We start from the raw sequence: 15,119 nt of genomic DNA on the forward strand, positions 1-15,119 counted from the left end.
AGGAAGAGCCCAGCACAACAATATAGGAGCCTCTATCATTATGGTTTGATTCAGCTTGTGGTCATACATCAGTTGGCACAGCAGGGCATCCCATGGGAAGAGTTTATCTCTCATGAGTTTTTCACAGCACCACTACCACATCCTGAGATTGTTCATGAGGAGGGAGGACCATCACAGCAGCATGATATCCATGAGACTAGACATGTCAGCTCTCCTCCATTGGTCATTTATCAGAGAGGCCACAGGGCCTTATTTGCAGCAGCTCGGCGAGTATTTTCTCCACACCAGGTGGAAGGGGTCTCGCCTTCTTCATCAGCACCACGAGTGTTATCTCCACATCAGGTGGAAGGGGCCTCGTCTCCGACAGCAGCACAGGTATCCGAGAGGGGCAAACAGCCCAGGATTGATGAGGGGCCATCAGGTGTTCCAGACAGAGAGGTGGTAGACCTTGATATTAGTTCTCCTAACCTAGAGTCAAAGGAGATCATTCAGCACCTAAGAGCTGAAAATGATTCATTACAGCGAAGATTGGAAGGGGCACAATGGATGATCACCTATTTAGAGCAGCGCAACAAGCAGTTGGAGGATGAGCACAATCTTGATGACTTGCGGAGGATTCACGAGGACCGCAACTTGGCTCGAAAGAGACCCGGCGATTTGGTACCTGTTGAGCGAGAGGCTATGCTTATCCAGGTCAATGCTCATTTGGAGAGGTTGCTGGCCAAGGCCAACCAAGATAAGGACTTGCTCAGGAATATGAAAAATCATTATTGGGCGCGGATGCATGTATGCAAGGCGAAAATGAAAGTGCTCCAAAGGAAGTTGGCCAAAGCACAAAAACGAAGGAAAAGGTATGATCCCCTCCATATCTTGGCTGAGGCTTCTTTGAAGGAGAATGATACTGAATAACTCAACTCCAGCACAAATTCCAAAAAAATTTGAGTATTTTGGGTCATTTTTGAGTTTTTTTTGGCAAAAAACAGGTTTTCCTCCCTGACGCGCGCGACCCTTTCGTTTGGAAACTCCATTTTGGGAAAACTCAGCATTTCTGGATTTTTCATGGAAAGTTACACATGCTCAACAATTACTAGGAAATTTCACCAAGTTTTGGGCCTCCAGAAAGTCAAAAAACAAGCAAACAATGACTTTCTGCCACATTTTTTACACACAGGGAGCAGTCTTGGGAGATTGCAATTTTGGAGGTACAAATGACAACCAAATTCAGAAATTACACTTGGGTTGGAAAGTAGACATCTAGACCTTTCCAACAAGCCCACGTTTGCCTCATTTGGACACCTGCAAGTGCCTCAAACGTGCCTCCAAAGGCGCGCAACCCGTCCAGGAAATGCGCGCGACCCATCAGGCAATTTTCACAATTTTTCACCTACAGCTCAGGAATGCGCCCAACTTTTACTAGTTTTGACTTATGATGGGATTTTTCACCCTCTTTGATGTAATTTATGTATTTTCATGTTGATATGACACTTATTTACCTTCTCTAGAAGATTCATTCATGAAATAGCATGCATTTAATGAATGAATTGGTTTCCTAGCTTATAGAGGCAAGTTGTTTTGATTGCCTAATTTTCAGTGCTTAGTTTAGAATTGGTTGAAACAGCTCCTAGGATAGTGAGCTCGACCCCTAGAGGCAGGGAAAGATGTTATATGGCCTATATTATGTACTTTCTTGCTCATTTTCATGGTTGGACTCTTGAGGGAGAAGCTCTTATTGTATTACTCATTGTATCTCTGCAATTTTTGGCAAAGGAAGACCAGGGTTTTGCAGTCCTTTTTGGGATTCTTGTGGTCACATGTATTGATGGTCTGTTTCTCTTTGTACTTGTAAGTGTGTTATGTGAATCATTTCCTTACTTTTCCTTCTGCAAATTAGGCAAATGAAGTGTTAAAGTAGAATTCATGACTGTCATGCTCTGCTTTTAAGTTTGCTTAATATCAATGTTTTCAACTGTTTAAGGGGAATTCAAGGTTATTGATTTCTCTCCTTAACTCCTCATCGGTCATTCTCATCCATCCATCTCTATCAAAGGCATCAATATTGTTTCCTACCTCGCCCCAAAGAACCCTTTGCGAAAACTGTGTCCAATCCCCGCACCCGAAATTGCCATTCCCCAATTTTCCACCAAAACTTTAAAAATCCCAAGTTTAAACCTTTTGATCAGTTTACTAGCCTAAAATCAGTGTTTCCCTATTGGTCTTCTCACCCATTGAAGATCTTTACTGAGATAGACCGGAGAGAGCCCTCTCCTGCCCCGTAGGGCTAGCTACGAGGCTAAGTGGTTTGATGTTGCCTTGAAGTTTACCTTTCTCAGCCTGAGGTGAAATTTCAAGTGCTAACAGTAGCAACATACTCTACTTCTATTGTTGAGAGTGCAACAACACTTTGTAGTTTTGAGACCCAACTGACAGTTTTTCCACCTACAGTAAACACATAACATGTTGTGCTTCTCTTGTTATCTCTATCTCCCGCCATATCTGCATCAACATATCCCTGTAGAGAAATGTTTGAACCACCAAAGCATAATTCTTGATTTGTGGTACCTCTCAAATACCTGAGAATCTACTTCATTGCCATCCAATGTTCTTTTCCTGGATTGTTCATGTACCTCCTTACAACTCCCACTGCATGTGCAATATCAGGCCATGTGCAAACCATTACATACATTAAGCTTCCAACTGCTGATGCATATGGAACTTTAGACATATGAGCCATTTCTTCTTGAGTCTTTGGACACTCCTCCTAACTTAATTTGAAATGGCTAGCCAAAGGTATACAAAATGGTTTTGCATTCTGCATATTAAACCTTTTCAACACCTTTTCTATGTATTCACTTTGAGACAATGTTAATTTGTGATTCTTCCTGTGTCTAGTTATTCTCATACCAAGGATTTGTTTTGCAGCACCCAAATCCTTCATTGCAAATGAGTTTGCCAATTTTCTTTTGAGCACATTTATTTCCTGCATGTTAGAACCTACAACAAGCATGTCATTTACATACAATAACAATATAATATACCTGCCATCATTTTTCCTTTTGAGATAAACACAATGATCAGAGTGACATCTAGTATAACCTTGTTCAGACATAAAGCTATCAAATTTTAGATACCACTACCTCGGAGCCTGTTTAAGCCATACAATCTCTTCTTCAACCTGCACACTAGTTTTTCCTTCCCTTTTACCTCATATCCTTGTGGCTGCTGCATATATATCTCTTCCTCCAAATCCCCATGGAGAAAGGTTGTCTTTACATCTAACTGCTCAAGATGAAAATATTCAGCTGCTACTAGACTTAAAATAGTTATGATTGAAGTCATTTTAACAATAGGAGAAAATATCCCATCAAATTCTATACCCTTTTTCTGTGCAAACCCTTTCACCACAAGTCTAGCTTTATACCTTGTTCTACCTCCATCATCTTCCTTCAACTTGTAAAACCATTTATTCTATAATGCTATTTTACTTGCAGGCAACCTAAATAAGTCCCAAGTCTGGTTATGTTCTAAGGAGTCCATCTCTTCTTTCATGTCTTGCTCCCACTTCTTCCTGGTTTCTACCTGCACTGCTTCTTCATAACATTCTAGTTTACCAAAATCAGTCAACAATACATAATATAATGAAGGAGAGTATCGTTTAGGGTCGTTTAGGGGGTCAACTTATCCTAGTAGATCTTCTAACATCAATTTCAGGTGTTTGAGGTGCTTGCTGCTGTTGTGGTTCTTGTTCTGGCTGTTGACAATTATTATTTTCAGGCACCATCACTTTTCCTGTCATCTCATCAAGCACTGGGTATTCTCTGTTTTCTTTTTCCTGTTTATTTTCCTGCAGCTAATTCTTATACAAAACCTTTTCATTGAATATGACATCTTTGCTCCTAATGCTTTTGTGTTTTTCATAATCATAAAAGCGATAACCAAAATCATTAACACCATATCCAATAAAGGCACATTTGTTTGATTTTTCCTCAAGCTTTGTTCTATTTTCTTTATTAATGTGGACAAAGGCTTCACAACCAAAAGTCTTTAAAAATGAGTAGTTTACCTTTTTACCTGTCCATGCCTCCTTTGGAATACCACCATCCAAGGAAATTGAAGGCCCTCTGTTTATAAGATAAACAACAGTATCTACAGCATCTGCCCAAAATTGTAAAGGAAATCTTGCATGCAATCTCATGCACCTTGAACACTCCATGATTGTCCTGTTCATCCTTTCTCACACACCATTTTCTTGTGGTGTTCCTAGAACAGTCTTATCTCTAAGAATTCCATTCTCTGAACAATACCTATCAAACTCTTTGCTGCAATATTCACCTCCATTATCTGATCTGAGACACTTCAACATTTTTCTTGTCTCATTTTCAACCAAAGCTTTCCATTTCTTGAAAGCATCAAATACATTAGATTTATTTCGAATACAATAAATCCACGTTTTTTTGGTTGCATCATCAATAAAAGTAACATAATAACGAGAGCCACCAAGAGATGATACCTGAGTAGGTCCCCATACATCTGTATGCACAAACTCTAATTTTTCACTCTTATTTTCTTTCCCAACTCTAAGGAATCTGACTCTCTTCTGTTTTCCATAAACACAATTCTCACATAATTTTAAATCAACATGCTTCAAATCTGGCAACAATTTTCTTGAGTGAATAATCTGCATCCCCTTCTCACTCATGTGCCCGAGCCTATGATGCCAAAATGTCGTATCTTCTCCTGTAGAGGTTAAAGCATTAACAAAATTAGAAATACCATTGCATAAATACAACGTACCAACCTTTTCTCCTTTAGCCATTATGAGGGATCCTTTAGTGACCTTCCAGGTTTCATCTGTGAAAGTAGTTATGCAACCTTCACCTCCCAATTGCCTGGTTGAAATCAAATTTTTCTTCAGATCTGGAACATGCCTTACCTCCTTCAATAGCCATTGATTTACATTCTGATGTTTTATGAATACTGTACCCATTCCAATGATTTTACAGGGTTTATCATCACCCAATCGAACATGTCCAAAATCTCCTTGAGCATAATCATGAAAAAATTTCCTATGAGGTGTGGCATGGAATGAGGCCCCTGAATCTACCACCCAAGCATCAATAATATTTTCTAAAGAAAGAATCAAAGCATCTTGCAACACATCACCTGTTACATTCGCTTCATGATTATTTTCTTGTTGCGCATCTCCTTCTTTTCCCTTTCGAGACTTGCAGTCTTTCTTCAAGTGTCCTTTCTTCCCACATTTCTAGCACACTATCCCCGATCTGGACTTGGATCTACCTTTTCTTGACTTACTGCAATATCCAGGGCTCTTTCCTCTTTCCATTTTTCTTCCCCTAGTCTCTGCAGTCAAAGCATTACCTAATGTCTCACCGGAGCTTTTCCGTCGCATTTCCTCGCTAAGGATTGCACCGACAACATCATCAAAATTTAAAGTACTAGATCCAGAGACAGAGTTACTAATGGCCATAACTAAACCATTTCAACTTTCTGGCAATGAGAACAGAAATAATAGAGCCCTAACTTCATCATCAAAAGTTACCCCTAGAGAACTTAACTGACTGGTAACTGTATTAAACTCATTTAAATGATCAGCAATAGATCCACCTTCTGACATCTTCATATTAAATAGATGCTTCATAAGAAATACCTTATTTGAGGTCGAGGGTTTTTCATATAGTTTGGTCAATGTCGACATTAAACCCTCTGTTGTTGTCTCCTTTGAAATATTAAATGCTACTGATGCCGCTAGGCACAGCCTTATTGTTCCAAGTGCTTTTCTGTCGAGAATATCCCATTTTGTGTATATCATACTCGTCGGCTCCTTTGTCTTTTCGCTCAATGGTTGGTACAGATCTCTCTGGTACAAATAATCTTCCATCTGCATCTTCCACAACTGGTAGTTTTGGCCATTAAATTTTTCAACCCTAAACCTACCATCTTCCGTCATTGTTCCCACTCGAACGAGGAACCCTTCTCTCCTGCGAGTTTATCAGCCAAATAGACCTTCGGCTCTGATACCAGTTGTTAGAAAATTATATATTACAGAGCAATGGAACACATGAAATATTGTAGAAATATAAACACAGAAAACACATAAAACAAGAGAGACACAGATATACGTGGTTCACCCAATTTGGGCTACGTCCACGAAGAAACAGTCAGTCCTTCCTTTTATATTATCCAGCAAACTAAAGAGATACAACCTACAGCAGATCCGTTGTAATTCCCTCTTCACTCTCAATCTCCTCTCTCTTCCTCACTCAGAGTACAGATATACATAGACGCAATACAATTCCCTCATATATAGTGAGGGGTTGCCTTCTAGGGAAAAAACCCTAAATTAAACATAACTTCTATCGTCAGTTCTTCGCCTAATGAACAACCCAGATTGACTACAAAATTACAATATTTTACGAGGAAATTTTACATCTATTCTTTCCGATACCTGTTGTTAGAAAATTATATATTACATAGCAATGGAACACATAAAATATTGCATAAATATAAACACAGAAAATGCATAAAAAAAGAGAGACACAGATATATGTGGTTCACCCAGTTTGGGCTATGTCCACAGAGAAACAGCCAGTCCTTCCTTTTATATTATCCGACAAACTGAAGAGATACAACCTATAGCAGATCCGCTGTAATTCCCTCTTCGCTCTCAATCTCCTTCTTCTTCCTCACTAAGAGTACAGATATACATAGACGCAATACAATTCCCTCATATATAGCGAGGGGTTTCCTTCTAGGGAAAAAAAAACCCTAAATTAAACATAACTTCTACCGTCAGATCTTCGCCTAATGAACGGCCCAGATTGACTACAAAATTACAATATTTTACAAGGCAATTTTACATCTATTCTTAGCTTCGGGGGCACTGCCCCTGATCCCCCTGCCAGGGGGGGCCTCCCAAAGGTCATAGCCGCCCCCCGTGGACCTCGCCTGCAATGATTATTTTACGGGTGGCATTGCTGCCCCAATACGAACTGGGGTCCAATGCGACAATACCTTTGAATACAGAAGATAATCAGGGTCCACACCCAACACAACATTTATGGACCCTACCATAATAGGGAGCAGTTTTGGGTTAGACTATTGGACGTTGATTTTATGCAAGCAGATAATATGATCATTGGGGGAAATTTAAACTTTGCACTAGATCTGGCGGATTACTAGGGTAGCAGAGCCCAATTTGACCCCCTCTTAGTTTTTTTTTAAACTCTTTTGGACACCCATGAACTTTTAAATATTGTTTCAAACAAGATTATGCCGACATGGAGGAACAAAAGGATAGGGGAAGAGGCTTTGGCTAGAAGGCTAGACCAATTTTTGATAAAGGCCTCTCTTTTATCCGGATTGGATTGTTTTCGCTATTGGGTGAGTACAGGAGGGATATTAGATCACTCTTCGATTTTTTTGGAGATCGGGGATGGAAATTACAAACCCTAGGCACCTTTTAAAGTCAACTCATCTTAGCTATATGAAGCTGAGTTCCATAGACTTGTCACTGAATCTTGGATTCACTGTAGGCCAGGTGATCATATATCCCCAACTAAGGTCATTACAAAAAATCTGGCTTGTCTAAAAACAAAAACAATTGAATGGGCAAAGGAAAAACAGAGGAAGGACGAAGTAGAACTTCAAAGGATTGAAATAGACCTTAAATTATTGGAAGCCTCTCGGCTTACTAGTTTTGCATCGATTGAAACAAAGGCACATTTAATCCAACTAGAATCGGAAAAGATTAGACTACTGAGACACAAAGAGGAGTCCTGACATTTAAAAAGCAAAGCACTATGGCTAAAAGCTGGGAACGAGAATTCCAAGTTTTTTCAACAATACGCTCGGGGGAGAAAGTCTCAACACTATTTGGGAACTGCATGATCTAGAAGGGAGGGAGGCAAATACATTCAATCAGTTGGCTGATATGGGTGTTTGTCATTTTTCTAAAATTTATAAGGCCCCAAGGGGTGTAACCCTCGTAGACATCATTCACATTGCAGAGGCTCTACCTATATTTTTCGAGCCTCATGAGATGGAGTCCTTATTAGCACCGGTCTCACAGGGGGAACTTGAAGCTGTGATGAAATGTCTTAAAAAAGACAAAAGTCCGAGGCTGGATGGGTGGCCGGTGGAATTCTATAGTACTTTCATTGAGATTATAGGGCTAGGTCTCCTCATGGCTATTGAGGATTGTAGAGTCTCAGGCAGAATGTATGAAGGATTTAATACGACATTCTTGGCCCTCATCCCCAAAATTGACAAACCCCTTAACTTTTATGATTATCGTCCTATCTCCCTCTGCAACAACATCCATAAATTATATCCAAAACCATCACCCTTCATGTAACCTATCCTCTCCAGGATGATCCCCAAGGAACAATTTGCTTTTCTCAGTCATCGCTAGATTCACAAAGCCATAGGGACAACCCAGGAAGCCTTCCATTCTATCAAAAAGCAGAACAAAAAGTCCATCATTCTAAATATTGACCTCTCCAAAGCTTTTGATCGGGCTAGTTGGTCCTACCTTCAACTCATACTCACTCATATCGGCTTCTCCCACTCCTTTATCTCCTGGATTATGTGTTGTATCTCTTCTGCCTCCTTTAGTATCCTCATCAATGGGGCAACTTCCGGTTTTTTTCATGCCAAGTGTGGTCTTATACAGGGGTGCCCACTCTCCCCCATCCTCTTTCTTCTAATCATAGAAGGTCTATGTAGACTGATAAAAATTTCTTGTGAAGTGTGTAAAACCCTACTCTCCTCTAGTATGTAACATTGTAGAGATTAACCGTAGCATTCAACCTAAAATCTAACAAAATAGGGCCTTCTAGAAGGTAAATGATACAGGGAAAATTTAAGGGGCTAATATTCACAAGTGGGCTAATTTTCCATGTTTCTTCCAAAAAATCCATTAATTTCCATTTTTTCAAAAAAAGTACTTGCCCAAATTTTAGAGTATAAAATTATTTTACCTTAAAATTTGCCAAAAATTTATAGAGGTTATATAAAATCATTAGAAATTTGAATTTTTTTCTAAAGTATTTTCAAACATTTTCTTGTTTGCATATTAGGGATTAGTTAGATTTGCGAAGGCTTCTAAACTTTTAAATAAATTTCCATCCTTAAAATTTTCAGTCTAATCTATAGAAAATAACCCTTATTCCCAAGAAATTATTTTAGTATGTAACTAATGCTAAGAGGGATATAAAAAAAGTAGGTGTTGATTTCCATACTATTTTATCTTCTAAGGTCAATGAAGAGATGACCCAAATGAAGAAATCAATTCTACATAAGAGGAAAATCCTAACCAAAGAGTAAATTGAGGAAGAATTTAAAGGATGGATTCTCGATATGGACTTCTCTAGAACTAGGGACAAAAACATTTTGAAGTCAAGAAAACTATATTGAATTAATAGAGCATTCATTGCCCAAATTATAAAGAGATATCTCCAGCAACAAGTCATCCTCCATAAGTTGTAATTTGTTGAAAATAGATTTTAAGCATTGTTTAAAGTAGTAAGGAACATTGACCTCGTTGTTTCCAATATCCAAGGCAATGATATGTTAGAAAATTATATATTACAGAGCAATGGAACACATAGAATATTGCATAAATATAAACATAGAAAACGCATAAAACCAGAGAGACACAGATATACGTGGTTCACCCAATTTGGGCTACGTCCACCTCGAATAGCCAGTCCTTCCTTTCTATTATCCAGCAAAATGAAGAGACACAACCTACAGCAGATCTGCTGTAATATCCTCTATTTTCTCTCACAGTTTCACCTCTTTGTTTCTCGCTCGGAGAATACACATCTATTACACAGCATTAATACAATGCCCTCATACAAAGAGAGGGGTTGCCTTCTAGGGAAAAAAAACCCTAAACTAAACGTAAGTTCTACCGTCAGATCATCTGCCTAATGAATGGCCAAAATTGACTAGAAATTACTATACTTTATACCGCTGGCCCCCGGAACCCCCAGCCGAGGGGATCGGCCCCCCAGAACTCCCGCGGGGGGGTAAGTCCCCCCTGCACCCCCCCACGTGGAGGGGTGTAAACTTCTTGGGGTATACATCCAGTTGAAACAAAGACCTCTAAATAATCATGCTCCACACCCAACAATCTCCCACTTGGAGAATGATTGTAGCAACTCCACCGCTGCTTCATTTGCTGGACAATGACTCCTCTTTGGACCTGGCTGTTTTTCATCTTCATCATCATCCTTGAAGACCAATTGAAACTGTGCATATTCTCAGTTTCTCCCTGGTTACAACTTTTGTTGGCATATCTGCAGGATTGTATCTTTTCCAGCTTCAACTCGCCATCTTCCAACACTGACCGTATGAAATGGTACTTGAGTTGCATGTGTTTAGTCCTAGAATGAAATACTGAGTTCTTTGCAAGATGAATGGCACTTTGGCTATCACTGTTTAACGTGCCCATATTATGCTTCTTACCCAATTCACTCATAAACCTTTGTAACCAATCATTTCTTTACTACCCTCTGTAGCAGCAACATACTCTGCTTCGGTTGTTGAAAGTGCAACAACACTTTGGATTTTCGAAACCCAATTGACAGCTGTTCCACTTACAGTAAATACATATCCTGTAGTGCTCCTCATGTTATCTCTGTCACCTGCCATATCTGCATCAACATATCCCTGTAGAGAAATGTTTCAACCACCAAAGCATAATTCTTGATTTGTGGTACCTTTCAAATATCTAAGAATCCATTTCACTACCATCCAGTGTTCCTTTCCTGGATTGTTCATGTATCTGCCTACAACTCCCACTACATGTGCAATATCAGGCCTTCTGCAGACCATTGCATACATTAAGCTTCCAACTACTGATGCATATGGAATTTTAGACATATAATCCATGTCTTCTTGGGTCTTTGGGCACATTTCCTTACTAACTTTGAAATCGCTAGCAAAAGGTGTACTAACTGGTTTTGCATTGTGCATATTAAATCTTTTCAACACCTTTTGTATGTACTCATTCTGAGACAATGTTAATTTGCGATTTTTCCTGTCTCTAGTTATTCTCATACCAAGGATTTGTTTTGTAGCTCCCAAATCCTTCATTACAAATGAATTTGCCAATTTTCTTTTGAGCACATTTATTTCCTGCATGTTAGACCCTGCAACAAGCATGTAATCCACATACAATAACAATATAATATAGTTGCCATAATTTTTCTTTTTCAGATAAACAAAATGATCAGAGTGACATCTAGTATAACCTTGTTCAGACATAAACTTGTCAAATTTTAGATACCACTACCTTGGAGCCTGTTTTAAGCCATACAAGCTCTTCTTCAACCTGCACACTAGTTTCTCCTTCCCTTTCACCTCATATCCTTGTGGCTGCTGCATATATATCTCTTCCTCAAAATCCCCATGGAGAAAGGTTGTCTTTACATCTAACTAATCAAGATGCAAATCTTCAACTGCTACTAGATTTAAAATAGTTCTGATTGAAGTCATTTTAACAACAGGAGAAAATATTTCATCAAAATCAATACCTTTCTTCTGTGCAAACCCCTTCACCACAAGTCTAGCTTTATACCTTTGTTTTCCTCCATCTTCTTCCTTCAGCCTGTAAACCCATTTATTCTGCACTGTAGTTTTTTCTGCAGGCAACCTGACTAAGTCCCAAGTTTGGTTATGCATTAAGGAGTCCATATCTTCTTCCATGGCTAACTCCCACTTCTTCCTGCTTTCAACCTTCATTGCTTCTTCATAACATTCGGGTTCACCAGAATCAGTCAACAATAAATAATATAATGAAGGAGAGTATCGTTCAGGGCATATGCTTATCCTAGTAGATCTTCTAACACCACTTTCAGGTGTTTGGGGCGCCTATTGTTGTTGTGGTGGTTGTTGTCATTGTGGTTGTTGATTATTATTAATATCAGGCACCTTTACTTTTTCAGTGATCTCATCAAGAACTGCGTATTCCTTGTTTACTTTTTCCTGTTTCTTTTCCTGCAACTGATTCTTATACAAGACCTTTTCATTGAATATTACATCTCTGCTCCTAATGATTTTGTGATTTTCGTAATCATATAAGCAATAACCAAAATCATTAACACCATATCCAATAAAGGTACATTTCTTTGACTTTGCCTCAAGCTTTATTCTATTTTCTTTATTAATATGGACAAAGGCCTCACAACCAAAAGGCTTTAAAAAGGAATAGTTTACCTTTTTACCTGTCCATGCTTCCTCTGGAACACCACCATCCAAGGAACTTGAAGGCCCTCTGTTTATTAGATAAACAGCAGTATCTCCAGCATCTGCCCAAAATTGTAAAGGCAATCCTGCATGCAATCTCATGCACCTTGCACGCTCCATGATTGTTCTATTCATCCTTTCTGACACACCATTTTCTTGTGGTGTTCTTGGAACTGTCTTCTCTCTGTGAATTCCATGCTCTGAACAATACCTATCAAACTCTTTGCTGCAATATTCACCTCCATTGTCTGATCTGAGACACTTCAATTTCTTTCCTGTCTCAATCTCAACCAAATTTTTCCATTTCTTGAAAGTATCAAATACATCAGATTTATTCTTAATACAATAAATCCAAGTTTTTCTAGTTGCATCATCAATAAAAGTAACATAATAACGAGAGCCACCGAGAGATGATACCTGAGCAGGTCCCCATATATCTGTATGCACAAGCTCTAATTTTTCACTCTTCTTTTCTTTCCCAACTCTGAGAAATCTGACTCTCTTATGTTTTCCATAAATGCAATTCTCATAGAAGTCCAAATCGACATTCTTCAAACCCGGCAACAAATTCCTTGAGTGAAGAATCTTCATCCCCTTCTCACTCATGTGTCTGAGACTATGATGCCATAACGATGCATCTGCGCCTTTGGAAGTTAAAGCATTAACAGAGTTAGAAATACCATTGCATAAATACAATGTACCAACCTTTTTGCCTTTTGCTATTACTAGGGCTCCTTTGGTGACCTTCCAAGCTTTATCTGTGAAAGTTGTCACACAACCTTCACCGCCTAACTGCCCTGTTGAAATCAGATTTTTCTTCAGATCTAGAACATGCCTTACCTCCTTTAGTAGCCATTGGTTTCCATTCTGCTGTTTTACAAGAACCTTACCCATTCCAACAATTTTACAAGGTTTATCATCACCCAAATGGACTTGTCCAAAATCTCCTTGAGCATAGTCATGAAAATATTTCTTATCAAATGTGGCATGGAATGAGGCCCTTGAATCTACCACCCAGGAATCAGTAACATTTTCGAAAGAAAGAATCAAAGCATCTTGTAATACCTCCCCTGTCACATTTGCTTTATGATTGTTTTCTTGTTGTGCATCTCCTTCTTTTCTGTTCCGAGATATACAGTCTTTCTTTAGGTATCCTTTCTTTCCGCATTTCCAGCACACTATCCTCGATCTGGACTTGGATCTACCATTCCTTGATTTACTGCGATATCCTGAGCTCTTTCCTCTTTCCATTTTTCTTCCCCTAGACTCTGCACTTAAAGCATTACCCAATGTCTCACCGAAGCTTTTCCGTCGCATTTCCTCGCTAAGGATAACACCGACAACATCATCAAACTTTAAAGTACTAGATCTAGAAACAGAGTTACTAATGTCCATTACTAAACCATTCCAACTTTTGGCAATGAGCACAAGAATAACAGAGCTCTAACTTCATCATCAAAGTTTACCCCTACAAAAATTAACTGACTTGTAACAATATTAAAATCATTTAAATGGTCTGCAATAGATCCACCTTCCGACATCTTCATATTAAATAAATGTTTCATAAGAAATACCTTGTTTGAGGCTGAGGGTTTTTCATATAGTTTTTCCAACGCGTTAATCAAACCCTCTGTCATTGTTTCCTTCGAAATGTTGCAGGCGACCGACGCTGTGAGGCACAACCGTACTGTTCCAAGTGCCTTTCTATCGAGAAATGTCCATTCTTCATTTGTCATACCCGTCCACATCTCTGTTTTTCCGCCCAATGGTAGGTACAGATCTTTTTGATACAGATAATCTTCCATCTGCATCTTCCACAACGAGAAGTTTTGGCTATTAAATTTCTCGACCCTAAACTTACCATCTTCTGCCATTGCTCCCACTCGAATGAGGAACCCTTCTTTCCTGCGAGTTTATCAGCCAAATAAACCTTCGGCTATGATACTAGTTGTTAGAAAATTATATATTACAGAGCAATGGAACACATAGAATATTGCATAAATATAAACACAGAAAATGCATAAAACCAGAGAGACATAGATATACGTGGTTCACCCAGTTTGGGCTACGTCCACCCCGAGCAAACAGTCCTTCCTTTCTATTATCCAGCAAAATGAAGAGACACAACCTACAGCAGATCCGCTGTAATATCCTCTGTTTTCTCTCACAGTCTCACCTCTTTGTTTCTCGCTCGGAGAATACACATCTATTACACAACCTTAATACAATGCCCTCATACAAAGAGAGGGGTTGCCTTCTAGGGCAAAAAACCCTAAACTAAACATAAGTTCTATCATTAGATCATCCGCCTAATGAACAACGCAGATTGACTAGAAATTACTATACTTTTACAATGAAATTTTACATATGTTTTTAGCTTCGAGGGCACTGCCCCCAAAACCCTTGCCAGGGGACCGCTGGCCCCCGGACCCCCCAGTCGAGGGGGATCGGCCCCCCCAAACCCCCGCGGGGAGGACAAGTCCCCCTCGCCCCCCCCCCCCCCCACGTGGAGGGGTGTACAAACTTCCTGGGGAATACATCCGATTAAAACAAAGACCTCTAAATAATCATGCTCCACACCCAACATGATAGTGATAACATGTTAGATCCTGAAGGCACTCCAATATTATAGGGAATCCCATCCAACCCAATAATAATTGAAGAAAACTCTCTACTAGCAAAAGAAGATCATAAAGAGCTAACATAATGACCCGATCATAAAGAGCTAACACAATGACCCAACTATGTAGGCCTACAAGATGAAATTCATCCTATGTTTTTCTCTTTTTAGTTTAATCTTGTTAATTTTTATAGTGGTTACCTATTATTTCTTATTACATTAAAATTGT

The sequence above is a fragment of the Pinus tabuliformis genome, chromosome X (genome assembly GCF_031772625.1).
Source record: "Pinus tabuliformis cultivar Carrire ecotype Pingquan chromosome X, CPIR1, whole genome shotgun sequence".
Classification (NCBI taxonomy): domain Eukaryota; kingdom Viridiplantae; phylum Streptophyta; class Pinopsida; order Pinales; family Pinaceae; genus Pinus; species Pinus tabuliformis.